General features: G+C 45.7%; 1 non-coding gene across 1 annotated transcript; it reads left to right on the top strand.

The window, feature by feature from the left end:
* The first annotated feature begins 13,401 nt into the window (after positions 1–13,401).
* Positions 13,402–13,508, top strand: LOC141588869 (small nucleolar RNA R71). The gene has a single exon (XR_012519836.1). It is a non-coding gene; the product is annotated as a small nucleolar RNA R71 (small nucleolar RNA).
* The last annotated feature ends 325 nt before the right edge of the window (positions 13,509–13,833 follow it).

The raw sequence follows: 13,833 nt of genomic DNA, 5'->3' as shown, positions 1-13,833 counted from the left end.
GGTCAATGCAAAGGAGGAGGATTCCTTGGGGTGTTCTTTTGTAGAGTTGATTTTGGTTTATCACGAATTGTGATGCAAGTAAATGGATGTCTCTTTGTCCTCTTTGATCAGAGTTGGGAGGGAATTCGTTTTTGGTTTTGTAATTGAGGATGGCTTGGTACCAAGGTTCATCATGGCTTTCCTCGTCGTCGATAATGGCACAAATGTGAGCTGGCTCGCTCCTTCTCTCGACACATAGGGGCATCGATGTCATGTCGTCGGGTATGTTGACGAGCGCGGCAAGTTTTGCCAGGGCATCAGCAAATTGATTTTCCTCTCGTGGCAAGTGGAAGTAGTCGACTTGGTCGAAGAACTCGGCCTCTCGATTGATCTTTGCTCGGTAGGGAGCTAAGCTATCAGATCAGATTTTCCATGATGCCAAGTGTGATGGCTGCTTGTAGGCCGATGAGACATGCTTCATATTCAGCGGCATTGTTGGTGACGGCGAAGTCCAGCTTGACCGAGATCGGAACATGTTCTCCCTCTGGTGAGATTAGGAGGATTCCTACCCCGAAGCCTCTCTGATTAGATGCACCATCGAAGTATAGGTCCCATGCGTCAGAGTCGGCACAAAGGATGTCCTCATCAGGAAGTGACCATGTGTCGGTCGTTGGATCCTCGTTGACGGGATTTTCTGCTAGGAAATCGGCAACTGCTCTTCCCTTGATAACCTTGAGAGAAACAAACTTGAGATCAAACTCGGACAGCATGAGTGTCCATCTAGACAGCCTTCCGTTTAGTACGGGTTTTTCGAAGATGTATTTAACCGGGTCCATCTTGGAGTAGATGTGGACCGAGTAGCTGAGCATGTAATGCCGCAGCTTCTTTGTTGACCATACTAGGGCAAGGCATGTCTTTTCCAGTTGGGTATACCTCGTCTCGTACTCAATGAACTTTTTGCTGATGTAGTAGATGGCTCGCTCCTCGTTGCCAACCTGTTTTTGCTAGCATTGCTCCCATGGTTTTGTTTGGTAACGATCGGTATAGGGATAAAGGAATCCCCGGTTGAGGTGGCATGAGGACAGGAGGTTTGGATAGGATTTCCTTTATCCTATCGAAGGCTTTCTGACAGTCGTTGTCCCAATCGGTGTGATCGGAGGCGCGAAGCTTCTTGAATATCGGTTCACAGATCATAGTGAGCTTGGCAATAAACCGGCTAATGTATTGAACCTGACCGAGAAATCTCCGAATCTCCTTCTCGTTCCTAGGCCGAGGCATTTGTTGAAGGGCTTTGATTTTGGTCGGATCAATCTCAATGCCTCTTTTGCTGACGACATGTCCCAAGAGTTTTCCGGAGGTGACCCCGAATGCACACTTCTGAGGATTTAGTCTCATGTTATATTTCCGCAGACGAGCGAAGAATTTCCGGAGGGCACTGATGTGGCCGTCCCGTTCTTTTGATTTGACGATCATGTCATCGATATATACCTCTCCCTCCTTGTGCATCATATCATGTAGGAGAGTGGTAACGGTTCTTTGATAGGTTACTCCGGCGTTGATGAGGCCGAAAGGCATGACCGTGTAGCAATATGTACCCCACTGTGTGGTGAATGCTGTCTTGTGCATGTCTTCCTCTGCCATCTTAATCTGGTTGTACCCGACATACCCGTCCATGAATGATAGGAGAGCATGTTCGGCAGTGTTGTCCACCAGAATGTCAACATGGGGCACAGGGAAGTCGTCTTTTGGACTCGCCTTGTTCAGATCCCTGAAGTCGACGCGAACCCGAATTCTTCCGTCTTTCTTTGGTACCGGCACAATGTTGGCCACCTAGTCAGAGTATTCAGACACTTTGATCAAGCCAGCCTTGAACTGTTTGTCCACCTCTTCCTTGATTTTTAGGGCCCACTCAGGACGCATCCGGCGTAGCTTCTGCTTCACGGGTTTAGCCCCGGGTTTAATGGGTATCCGGTGCTCTGCAATTTCTCTGTCAATCCCAGGCATATCTCTGTAAGACCAGGCGAATACGTCCTTGTATTCGTGGAGGAGGTCAATGAACTGCTGTCTTTCCGAGGGGTCCAGGGTTGTCCCTATCCTAAGTTCTTGAGGTGTATTGTCGGTTCCTACGTTAATAGGCTCGGTTTCCTCAATGATGGGGGTTCTGGTTTCCCGTTTGTCAAGTTCTTTGGCTAAGTGAGGTGGGTAGTCACTCAAGTCAAATTCCTCATAATCATTCAGAATTGCATTGCAGTTAAATTGAGACGAGTTATAAGCAAACTTAGCGTTCATTAAGTTGACACGAGCGAAAAGCTCGGAAAGGACAAACATCTCGTGGTCGATCGGGCGACATGACAGAGGAAGTGGCCCCCGGAATGGCTCCAGGTTGACACCTTTTATGGGAGTGGGGTGACCCTAGTAGACTCGGCCTGCGAGTCGGCCACGACTTTGTGATAAAACAGTGGGAAGGGGACCTTGACCGGGACATCGGGAGCGTTAGAGCTACGACGACTCGACTCCGACTCGGACTCGGACTCGATCCTTCTTCACTTCTCTCTTTGAACATAGGGCCTTCTCCAGTTGTTATCTTGAGAATGCGGCCTTGGCGATCGGTCCACTTGATGGTTTTCCTCCAGCCCTGGGTAGCTTTCTCCGGGTCAGTATCGGAGATCAAGGCGGTTGGATCAAATTGATTGTCTTTCAGGGCGATGTTGATGATGTCCTCATAGTCGAGGTGTTTGATGTTATCTTCCCCGAAGAGGAGTGTGACAGCTTGTCCGTCAAGGCATGGTGACGGTTTGGACTCAATTGATGCAGCTTCGATGTTGTCGCGGATAAAGTAGCAGTCCTGGAAGACTTCCACTCCCGGGTATCTAGCCCTGGCCACAGAGTCATAGATTGGCTCCGGAAAGCCGTGGTAGAGTTCAGACTCTCCCTCGGGGACAAAGTATCCGTTGAGGGTCAGGTGGTAGGGATGGAGGATAACCCCGTGCTTCTTGCGTTTTCGGATTAGGAGGTTCATCTCCTGGATGTCTTCATTGGTAGGTTCGTGTCCCAGCCCAAAGGGAATGTTGGGGACCTTAGCCTGTTTCAAGGGAGGCAATGGGTCCTTTAGTGGATTGAGCGGCAAACCCGGGAAATAACCCTGACGCATCATGATACAGTTGATTGTGAGGTTGGTGAACGGGTCACCCTCAGAGGTTGCAGGTTCATCAGTTATGGCGTTCACGGCTTGGAAACCCCACATTTCATTGTCGTCCTCCTCAATGTCTTGGGAGGCTACCCCTCTTCTCATAACTGCTTTGATTGGGGAAGCGGGGATCATGATCGTTTTCCCGTTGAAGGGGACCCTGATCTTTTGGTGGAGTGTTGATGTGACCGCCTTGACGGCGTGGATCCAGGGACGTCCCAGGAGCATGTTGAAGGACGCGTCGATGTCGACCACTTGAAAACTGGTTTGTCTTTCTAGTGGCCCGGTTGCGACGGTCAAAGTGACTAGCCCAGCGACCTTGCGACGAGTGCCGTCGTAGGCGCGTACTCCTTGATTCGTTGGGATTAAATCGGATTCCTTAATACCCAGCCTGTGGGAAGTTTTGAGAGGAATGACATTCACGGCGGAACCGTCATTCACGAGGACCATTTGTATATTCTTTTGGAGGCATTGTACGGTGATGTACAGGGCCAGGTTATGATTGTCTCCGAACAGGGGGATATCCTCGTCGGAGAAGACGACCAGATTACTCAGATCAGGGGCGTCTCTCGTCATGTGTGCCACTATTTCTTCTGGGGAAGAGGTGGAGGGCACGATTAATTTTCCCAAGGCCTGCAGCAAGGCCTGTCGATGCTCAAAAGACGTTGCGATCAGCTGCCAAATTGAGATTTCGGCTTTTGCTTTCTGGAGCTGTTTCAGGATTGATTTCTCGGGAGCCTTTAGTTGAGTGTCCACTTCCGGGACGACTTGGTCATTCGTTTTTGGAACGACCGCTGGGTTACTCGGATTCTGATAGGGACGTCCGGACCGGGTGAGATGTCCGATTTCCTTCGTCCGTTTTTCCTTCCCCAAGAGGATATAGACATCCTCAATATCATCTCGCCATATGCCGTTAATTTCAGGGTCTCGAGGATACCTTGGAGGGGTATTCCTCGGTGGGTAGTTCTTGTGGGGAATATTTTTATGAGGGCGATTTTTATGGGGGTAGTTATTTTGAGGGTGATTTTCGTGAGGTCTATGCCAGAATGGTCGCGGGAGCAATCCATCCTGGGGGGGTAGTTTTGAATGCTTGGGGAATTCTCCCTCGGACGCGGTGTTGGGGGATTGAAGATGAGTCGACGGTAGGCGTCGTCGAGTCGGGTGATTCTCTCAGAGAGGCTGGCTATAGCCTCTTCAACTCGTTGAAACATTGTGAGCATAGTGGCAGCACTGAACACAAACACTCCGTCTGAAGGATCCTTTTCCAAAGCATTCACCTCGTCGTCCACTGGTAGGATGAGGTGAGAGCAGTCTAGGGTTGGCTCATCGTCAGAGATGGCGTGAATTCCCAGGGGGTTCGTCTTGTTGTTCGACTTAGTTGGTGGGAGTATAGGCAAATCTCCCTTCTCAATCATATCTTGAATGAGGTGCTTGAGTTTGAAGCAATTCTCGGTATCATGCCCTTTCCCTCGATGATACTGGCAGTAGGCGTTGGGGTTCCAAAATCGGGATTTCTTGGCGTCGGCCGGGTCCGGGGTGGGTCCGATCGGTTGTAACTTCCCTTGGTCCATGAGCCTTTTCAGGGCACTTGCATAAGTTGACCCTATGTTGGTGAACACTCTCTGGGGGCGTTCAGTTTTCTTGGCAGATGGTTCGACGAGGTTAACCTCATCAATCTTGTTTGTCTAACCGTAAGGGCGAGATCCGGTTGAGGTGGATCCTTGATAACCCCTGCCACTGGTCTTTGCTAAGACACCCTTTCAGAGGTCGTCCTCGCACGTGTCCCCGTAACTGCGCAGATCTTAAAAAGTTTTGATATTCTGATACCTCAGTAGGTTGGCATAAACCGGGCGGAGGTTGTTGACGAATTTTTCCACCAGAGTTGATTCACTCGGCTTACTGACCAACTGAGTACTCACCCTCCTCCAACGGGTTAGGAACTCAGTGAATCCTTCCTTATCGTTTTGGGTTAGCACCTCAAGAGTACGGGTGTTGGCCTGGATCTCGATATTGTCGGCATACTGTTTGGCAAACTCAACTGCGATCTCATCCCAAGTGGTAAGGTTTTTCGGGTCTAAGGAGTAGTACCATTGGCGAGGAATCGGCTCCAAAGAGGATGGGAAGATCCTGGTAAAAAGTTCCTGTTTGACCCCCTTAATGGCCATGTAGTCTTTGAAAGCACGGATGTGGTTGAGTGGGTCCTCCGCTCCCTTGAACTTAGGCACACCAGTCAGGGTGAAGTTGTGAGGTAACTGGTCCCCAACAGGTTCGAACCTTCGGTTATTTTCAAGGTGGATATTGTTACCCCGGGCTAGGAGCTGTTCTTCCAAGAGTTTCACCTCTTCTCGCTTTGATCGAGGTGGGGTATTATGTTCCCCAATTTCCTTGTTCTCCGGGCGTCGATACGGGTCTCGACGTGATCTAGGTGACCTTAAGAGCGGTAAGCGGTGGCTAGGCGATCGGTTGTGACATCTCTGTTGTTATCATTGTTGTTGTGGTTGACAGACGAAGTTGAAGACGGGGCCATGGCTCTGAGGCAGAAAAACGGCTCACATTACAACTCAATCCGACACGGTTCCAAGACTGAACGCAGACAACACAGAGGACGAGACAAAGATTGACTCAACAAGACGGGGTGACCGTGTGTGGTCCCTCGGTGCTGACTCGATTTATGACGTGACGGTGTTTGACCGAACCTTTGACACGAGTCCAATCATGACGGCGTGACGCCATTGGACGGGTCTCGTGGTGAGACGACTCATAAGTAAAGACCCATAAGTACGTTTGCTTTGACTCGATAGACACGAGGCAAAATTGGAATGGTGGACTAAAGTTTTTGAAAATAAAAATTTTCAAAAAGATTCATTTGTCGCTTTAAAGGGCGGCTTCCGAAGATAAAGATCTCCGCAAGTCGATCAAATGAAAAGGTTGTCTTAAGTTTATTTGCAAAAGACGGTTTGAGTTTGAGTCGGCTCGGAAAACAGTGCATTGTTTCCCAAGACGGTTTTTTGAAATTCAAAATTGTATGTTTTGAAAATCGAGTTTGAAATGTTTGAAGAGGTCTCGGGGACGGTGCATGGTCCTCGGGATCCCGAAAGTGTCTCGAGAAAAGGGTGTGTGCTTTTCTCGGGTTTTGAAAGAAAGCCATTGTCGGCGCGAAACGGGTTTAAATCCGTGTCTAGACGCAGCGATTATAACGGCGTAAAAAGGTGATTTGAAATGGTTATACAAAACCGGGTTTGAAAATCGTCATTACGACGGCCTAGAAAGGCATGTTGAAATGGTTATACAAAACCGAGTTTGAAAATCGTCATTACGACGGCCTAGAAAGGTGTGTTGAAATGGTTATACAAAACCGAGTTTGAAAATCGTCATTACGACGGCCTAGAAAGGCGTGTTAAAATGGTTATACAAAATCGAGTTTGAAAATCGTCATTACGACGACCTAGAAAGGCGTGCATCGGTCGGCGTAAGACCGAGTTTGAAATGGCCATTATAACGGCGCAAAAAGGGTGTTTTTGAAAGTTTGAAAAATGACACGGAAGGACTTATGATCAGATAGCACATAAGCACTCACAGTTCATTATATTATGCATTATGCTGACACGGGTTTTGGCTTAAAAGGGTGGGTTACACACCAAGCAATCAAACCCCGATTTGCGAGAGGGATACCAATCCAAACAAAATGTGTAAGGAGGGTGCCCTAGCCTCGTGCTCAAAAGTGATGAAAGCTCTTTGACGAAACATAAATGTGTAACGTCAATGGTATGCTTGACTCAATCGGGATTCGAAACGCGGGGATGAGAAAACTCACGCCGACGGGACGAGCCAATTGGTCGAAAAGGGTTAGGTTGTGGGCCCGGACAAGGAACCCGACCGTGACCGTAATATCAATTAATGCATTCCAACAAAGACCTCGTTCGAGTCTCACCATCTAGGGATCACAAAGACGTAAGTGTCCTAGTTTTCCCCAGCGGAGTCGCCAATCTGTGGACATGGGCCATGTCTTGGTCTGTGGATTTGGGCCACCTGCCAATCCGTAGTCACGGGCCACCTGCACGCCAAGCCAATCTGTGGACATGCAGCGGTCTTTTGAACGCCACGCTCAGCAGCGTAAAAATTCTTTCGACCGGATAGTTTTAGATCGGTCGGTTTCGTCTCAGTAAGGGTCTCGAAACGATTAGAGATGTTCGGTGTCGCCACCAAGCATTTGTGGGATGCCTGGAACCCGTTCGAATTCCACTTTATACCTCGGTCAAATCGAAGCACAAAGCAGCTTTTGACATAGGTACTAAAGATAAGGAAATCGTCCCTCTTTAGCATCCTATCTCTAGAATGACTCTCATACGCCCTGGATAAGGTCGTCCACTATCCAAAGTTTCTGAGTAAGAGGTGAAGGTACGTATTGGGAAGCCCTTTAATCAGACACCCAATCCCGCCCGCATTTAGCGGCCTCTACTGATCGATCTTGGTTGGTTGAATGCAAAAGTTGATAAAACGGTTTAAATGCATGAATGCGCATCCAATGATTTAAACCTAACATGTGAGAGCTTTCTAAGTCGGTTGATTTAATCCAAGTATCAAGTATAAGATGTCGAGTTAGATTAATGGTTGATTTGCATGCAAGACGGAAATTAAACATCCATTTACCGTATTAGGTTTAGGGTGCATAACATGATCCATTTGTCTTAGTAAGGCATTTTGCAAATATGATTTTGAATAATCGAATAGTCGTCTGATCCGTCCTATATCCGGGTTAGCCGGAGTCGGGATCGTCCTAGACTAATCTTTGAAGGGAATGTGCCCCACGCACAGGACGGCTATAAGAGGCGCGGGCCAGCCGCCGGTGTAAAGGGGCATCCCTCTGGTTTTGAAAATGAGAAATGGGGAGCCTGCTTGAGGCGCGGGTTAGCCAACGGTTGTATGCCATGTTCTGAATATTTAGAAAACGTTATAAAACGTGTTGAAAATGGGTATTTGAACCCGGTTTGATTTTGAAAGGGTCGTTTAGACCGCATTTGTTGATTTGAAGAACTAGACTCGAATAATCATCATTATTTGAAAATATTCGGTGTCGGGTTCGATTTGACAAACTTGACATGAATAGTTTTGAAAAATGATTATGGACTAATTGTTTTAAGTTCATTTGAATGTAATTAGTCGATACTCGTCATCGTACCCGGGTTAAAATCCGGCATGGTACGTAGAACCAAGGATGATTTTGTGTTGGTGACTAATATGTTTGTTTGAAAAATGTGAAGAAATGAAATAAAAGGCTTTAAAATACCTTCTAAATGTCATTAACCAAATATTATCACCGAAACACGGATTTAACCGTCATGGTATGAAGAACCAAGGGTGAAAAATGCTTTATGGTTAAAACATGTGAAATAAAATAAAAATGGTTCGAAAATACTTGAAATGGTGAAACCGATTACAAATATGAAAAATGGACCAAAGGAAATGACGAGAACAAATACGGTTGATCTCTGGTCTGAGTACCCCATTTAGGCGCGAGCCAGTTGGCGACCCTAGGGGCTTCTGCCTCAGACCAAAAATCGGTTTTGGCTCGTTTACTCCATGTTTTGGTTCATATTATGCATGTTTTAGCATGCTAGAGTCATGAAACAAATGAAAACATAATAAAAGAGGATTTTTACACCCTCATACTTACATGTTTGGTTATGGCGAGTGATTGACGTAAGTGTAACAACTCGTTTGATCGGAAAAAACTCGGTTTAAAACCGTTTTGGTAAGTAAAAGAGTGTTTTAAAAGTTTAGTGATGGTGTAGTGGTCGAAATGGTCGGTCAAGTGATTTAATGCACGATGACGGTACCAAACAATGTGTAAGGCTCGTGTTTACGATCAGTAGGTCCTAAATACGCGTCGGGTTGTGACTTAAGAAGTCGAGTCGAGAATTTTAAGGGAGAAAAGAGTGGGCGGACACTCGCGTAAGTCTCAAATGGGTGGCATTTGAGGGGTATTTATAGGAGAATGAGTGGTTGTGTGAGTTTTGAGCGACGTGGCCACTTGGGCTGCTCAAAGAGGCGCGAGCCACGTCGCGAGTCTTTGAGCTGTGTTGTCGCTTTCACAACAAACGCAATCATGATTTGTTCTATCCTAGGTTTTGTAGTCACATGTTTGGTACTTGACCAACATGAATCCGGGAAAACTTAAGGTAGAAGGTTTGAAATGTTTTGGTTTTTGTGTTTGACTCGGTTTGACTCGTTGTTGGAGTCGGGATTTGAATTTTCGAGTCAGTTTTTGGTCCGGTGTCGGTTTTGACTCTAGTTAGTGTCATCGCGACCCCGTCGCCGTGCATTAAACACTCCAGGTATTTTTGAAATGTTTTGAAATGTTTTATTTTCGAAATCGTTTTAAGTTTTCCGACGTAAAGTTGTACACAAACTGTCGATCAAACGCCGCGATTCCAAAACATGTTGTAGTCTGATAATCATCGGGTGTTTGTTGGAGTCTCAGCAGATACTGGGTATCTACACTACTCATATTCCTAAATGAACTGGTCATGAATGTCACCAGTTATAGGCTCTAAATCTCAGAAAATGATGTAGTTTGCCAAAAATCTAAGTCAAGTCTCAAGATTCAGCGAGTAAATTAACGAAAACTCGTAGACTATGCAAATGATTCTACTAATAACATGTCAATTAAGCAAGGCTTAGGCAAAAACAGATGCAAATGCAATGTCATCATTGAAATACTACCGTTCCGACTTGACCTAAATGCTAAAATAAACGTGCATTTTTTGAATTTTTGAAATTTTTCAATTTTTTGGATTTTGTTTTGTATATATATAGGTAATGAAATAACAAATGCAAACTGAAGTGCAATAAACGTGAAACAGAAATGCAATAAAACACGCGAATGCAATGCAAAACCCTTCCCCAAACCAAATCACACAATGTCCCCATTGTGCAAAATCATATAATGAAATAAAAGGGAAACGAGAATTTTGCGATAAATAATACTTCCTCCGTCTCGATCATTTGTTATCTATTGTATATAGCACAAAGACCAAGGAAATGCAAGTGGATGTCTAACAAAGTAATATAATATTATTATTTTATCCACTTGCACACTACCTTTATATATAAAACTTACCAAAAGTAGAAATAGATAACAATTCAATGATACACCCCAAAATGGAAATAGATAACAAATGACCGGGACGGAGGGAGTAACTAATTAAGACATGAAGTAAGAACTTGGAAACTCACAAGACTTTAAGCGCAGCAAAAGGAAACCTCCCCAAACCAGCGTGAGCTAGGAGGTTTCAGTAGCCAGCAGTGCTACCATAGGTACCTGAAAAGAAGCAAAAGTACCGCGCGTAAATCCGAGAAAACAATTTATTAAACGCAAAATTATGTGTAAAATAGAGAAACAGAAGAAAACAGAAATGAGTCAGAGAATAAAGCGAATAAAAGACTCCCTAAATTTCGCAAATCGACCAAACACAGCAGGGGAATGATCGAAAACAGGTACAACAGCGCAGGGCGGTCGATCGACCACATCACCCAGTCGATCGACCATAGTGAACAGGAACTGAAGCTCCTGGAATTCGCAGCTCAGTCGATCGACCATAGGAGGCAGTCGATCGACTGAAAAACCTGCTATAAGTTCTGATTTCTTCGTATTAGCTCAATAAATTGAGCTAACAAGGTCTATAAACCTGCAAATACACATAATAACGCGCCCAAAATTGCGCAAAACCCAAATGTAAAGTCTAAAGTATTTAAAATCCTAAGCAAAATTATTAAAATGCGAAGTCTCGCGCACACAAAAGCAATAAAAAGAGTCTAACATAAGCAATAAAATGTATGAAAAGTCTTAATCAACTAATAGTTGATCAAGAACGGCCACGGAATGGCCCACTTGCTCGGCTTCTGGCTACAAGAAGTAGCCTCTACAGTGCTCATCTCCTCAGCTGCACTCCTATCAACTTCAACATCCGCAGAACTCAACGGATCAATAGCTTCGGCATCTCCCCAATCAATAACTTCATCTGACTCGTCAAAATCCAAATCGGACTCCGTCACTTTGACTGGCTCCTCATCAGGCTCCTCATCAGTGCCATAGCTAAGACATCCTAAGCCGCCTCTTTGAACGATTGGCTCCTTCACAACCGAGCAACATGCGGCTCTTCCTTCCCAAAACCAGCTCCTGCAATATCCAAAACAGAAAAATCTTCCTCCAATTTGCTCCCAATCTGGGGCGGAGGTGTTACAACAGGAATAGGCATAGAGGCAGGCATGTCAGAAAGCACAAAATAGGATTTCTTTTCAGAAACGGTATTACAAGTGACTGGCCACATGGGGTCTTTCTTCTTAGCTGTCTGGGCAAAGACAATGGAATGTTTCCCTACCTTAAAAGTTAATGTCCTTGAGCCAACATCTATAACTGCACCAGCAGTGTGCAGAAATGGTCTACCCTGAATGATAGGAATGTGAGCATCCTCGGGCATATCTAACACAACGAAGTCAACAGGGAAAAAGAACTTTCCTATTTGCACGAGAATGTCCTCTAAGACTCCTATAGGCTGGACCGCAGATCGAGCAGCCATATGTACTGTCATGTTTGTAACTGCAAACCTAGTAAATTTCAACTTCCTAGCAAGACTTAAAGGCATTACACTAATACTGGCTCCTAGGTCACATAATGCCTTCTCAATAGGAAAGGTGCCAATATTACATGGGACTGAAAAACTACCTGGGTCCTCTAGCTTGTGAGGTGCAGTATGGGTCAAATAAGAACATGACTCCTCATTTAGTGCGACAGATTGCACAGTTTCAAGTGACTTCTTTTTAGACAAAAGTTTCTTCATAAATTTCATGTAAGCATGCACTTGATTAACTAATTCAAGAAAAGGAACCTGTACATTCAAGCTGCGAATAACATTTTCAAATTTGTTAAATGATACCTGTTCCTTCGTCGGCAATAATCTCTCTGGATAGGGGGCTGTAAGAAGTAACTTAGCCCTCTCCTCTAAGTCTCTCATACCGGCATCGGTGGATTTAGGCTGAAAATCCACAACCTTCTCTTTGTTGAAGCTTGAACCCTCTTCAGACCATCTCAAGAATGAGCCATTAATCGTCATCGGATCATATTTCGGAACCGGAACTGACCCATCAGTATTTGGGTCTTGCCTCAATATTTTCGGAGTAGTCGTACCCCGAAACAAGTGGTCCCTCAAGTTATTTGGCATTGGAGGACGAAAAGACTCACCATCAGCAGCGTAGTCAGTCGATCGACCATGAACGTCAGTCGATCGACTGACTTCTACAGGAACAGTAGCTGTGTCACTTCGCGGACTGGTCGATCGACTGGGTATGTCAGTCGATCGACTGACATACCTACTGATCGTCTTTTTCTTGCTATTATTCGTTAGAGCCTTCTTCTTACTTGGTTCCGCCTCATCTTTTTCAGTGACATCCTCGACCATAGTGGGCCCTTCAGGGGTGGACCCACTCCTCAAAGTAATAGCATTAAGGGTCTCCTTTTGATCCGTCTGCGACGGTAAATGCCCCGGAGCTCGAGTTGCATTCTTGCTAGCCAATTGAGCGATTTGGCTCTCCAACATCTTCATCCCGGCCTCTCTAGCTTGAGACTCCTTTAGCAACAAATTTTTTAACTCGGTAAAACCGGAGCCATGGGACTGCTTCTGCTGCTGAGGAACATACGAAGGCTTTCGATATGGCTGCTGCTGCTTATGAGGGGGCACATAATTCTGCTGCTGCTGCTGTGGGGGTGGAGTCGGATTCTGGACATTTTGGCTACTCGACCTCAAGTTCGGATGAACATTCGGCTCAAAATAAGTGTTTGTCTGCCTATAATGTTGAAAGGCAGCACAAGACTCATAGGGACTGCTGCAGTTCTCTACAACATGTCCTTCTCCTCCACATCTCTTGCAGAAGAAAGGACCGTCTGAAACAGCATTCACATGATAGATCCCTCCTTTTGAAGCTCCTCCCAACTCGTACTTATCAAATCTCGCCGTAAGAGCCTCTAATGCGATTCTGAAGGGGATTCAACACTTCTCCTTTGATTTCCCCTGGAATTTCCATACTCAGCTTTATGGGTGGCCAAATCATCAATAATTTTCCACCCCTTAGTTTCTCCAACATTCTCCTGGAATCTGCCATTTGCTGCCGCATCCAGGATAGCCCTCTGATCGTCATAAAGCCCATTATAAAATTGATTGCATAGGCACCATTTCTCGAACCCATGGTGCGGAATAGTTCGCACCAGCTTCTTGAAACGGACCCACGCCTCATGAAAATTCTCATCAGGATCCTGTTTTAAGCTCGTGATCTCAACTCTAATGGCATTTGTCTTCGAGGCAGAGAAATATTTCTTGTAGAATGCTAGGGCCAGCGAATTCCAGTCAGTTATCCCGTTAGCAGCTTGATCCAGATCCCGGTACCACTCCCTTGCAGCATCACGAAACGAGAATATGAACATAGTCTCCTTCACCTGGTCTTGGGTCACACCGGTTGGTGGGGGTATGGAACAGCAGTAGTCAATGAATGTCTCCATATGTTTGGCTGCATCTTCATTTGCAGCTCCCCCAAATTGGTTCCTCTCAACCAAGTTGATATAAGACGGTTTCGGCTCGAATTTTCTATCCGTCCCTGGTAATGCGAATCCCTTA

This window comes from Silene latifolia, chromosome 6, assembly GCF_048544455.1.
Source record: "Silene latifolia isolate original U9 population chromosome 6, ASM4854445v1, whole genome shotgun sequence".
Lineage (NCBI taxonomy): Eukaryota > Viridiplantae > Streptophyta > Magnoliopsida > Caryophyllales > Caryophyllaceae > Silene > Silene latifolia.
This window is presented reverse-complemented; position numbering and strand designations above follow the sequence as displayed.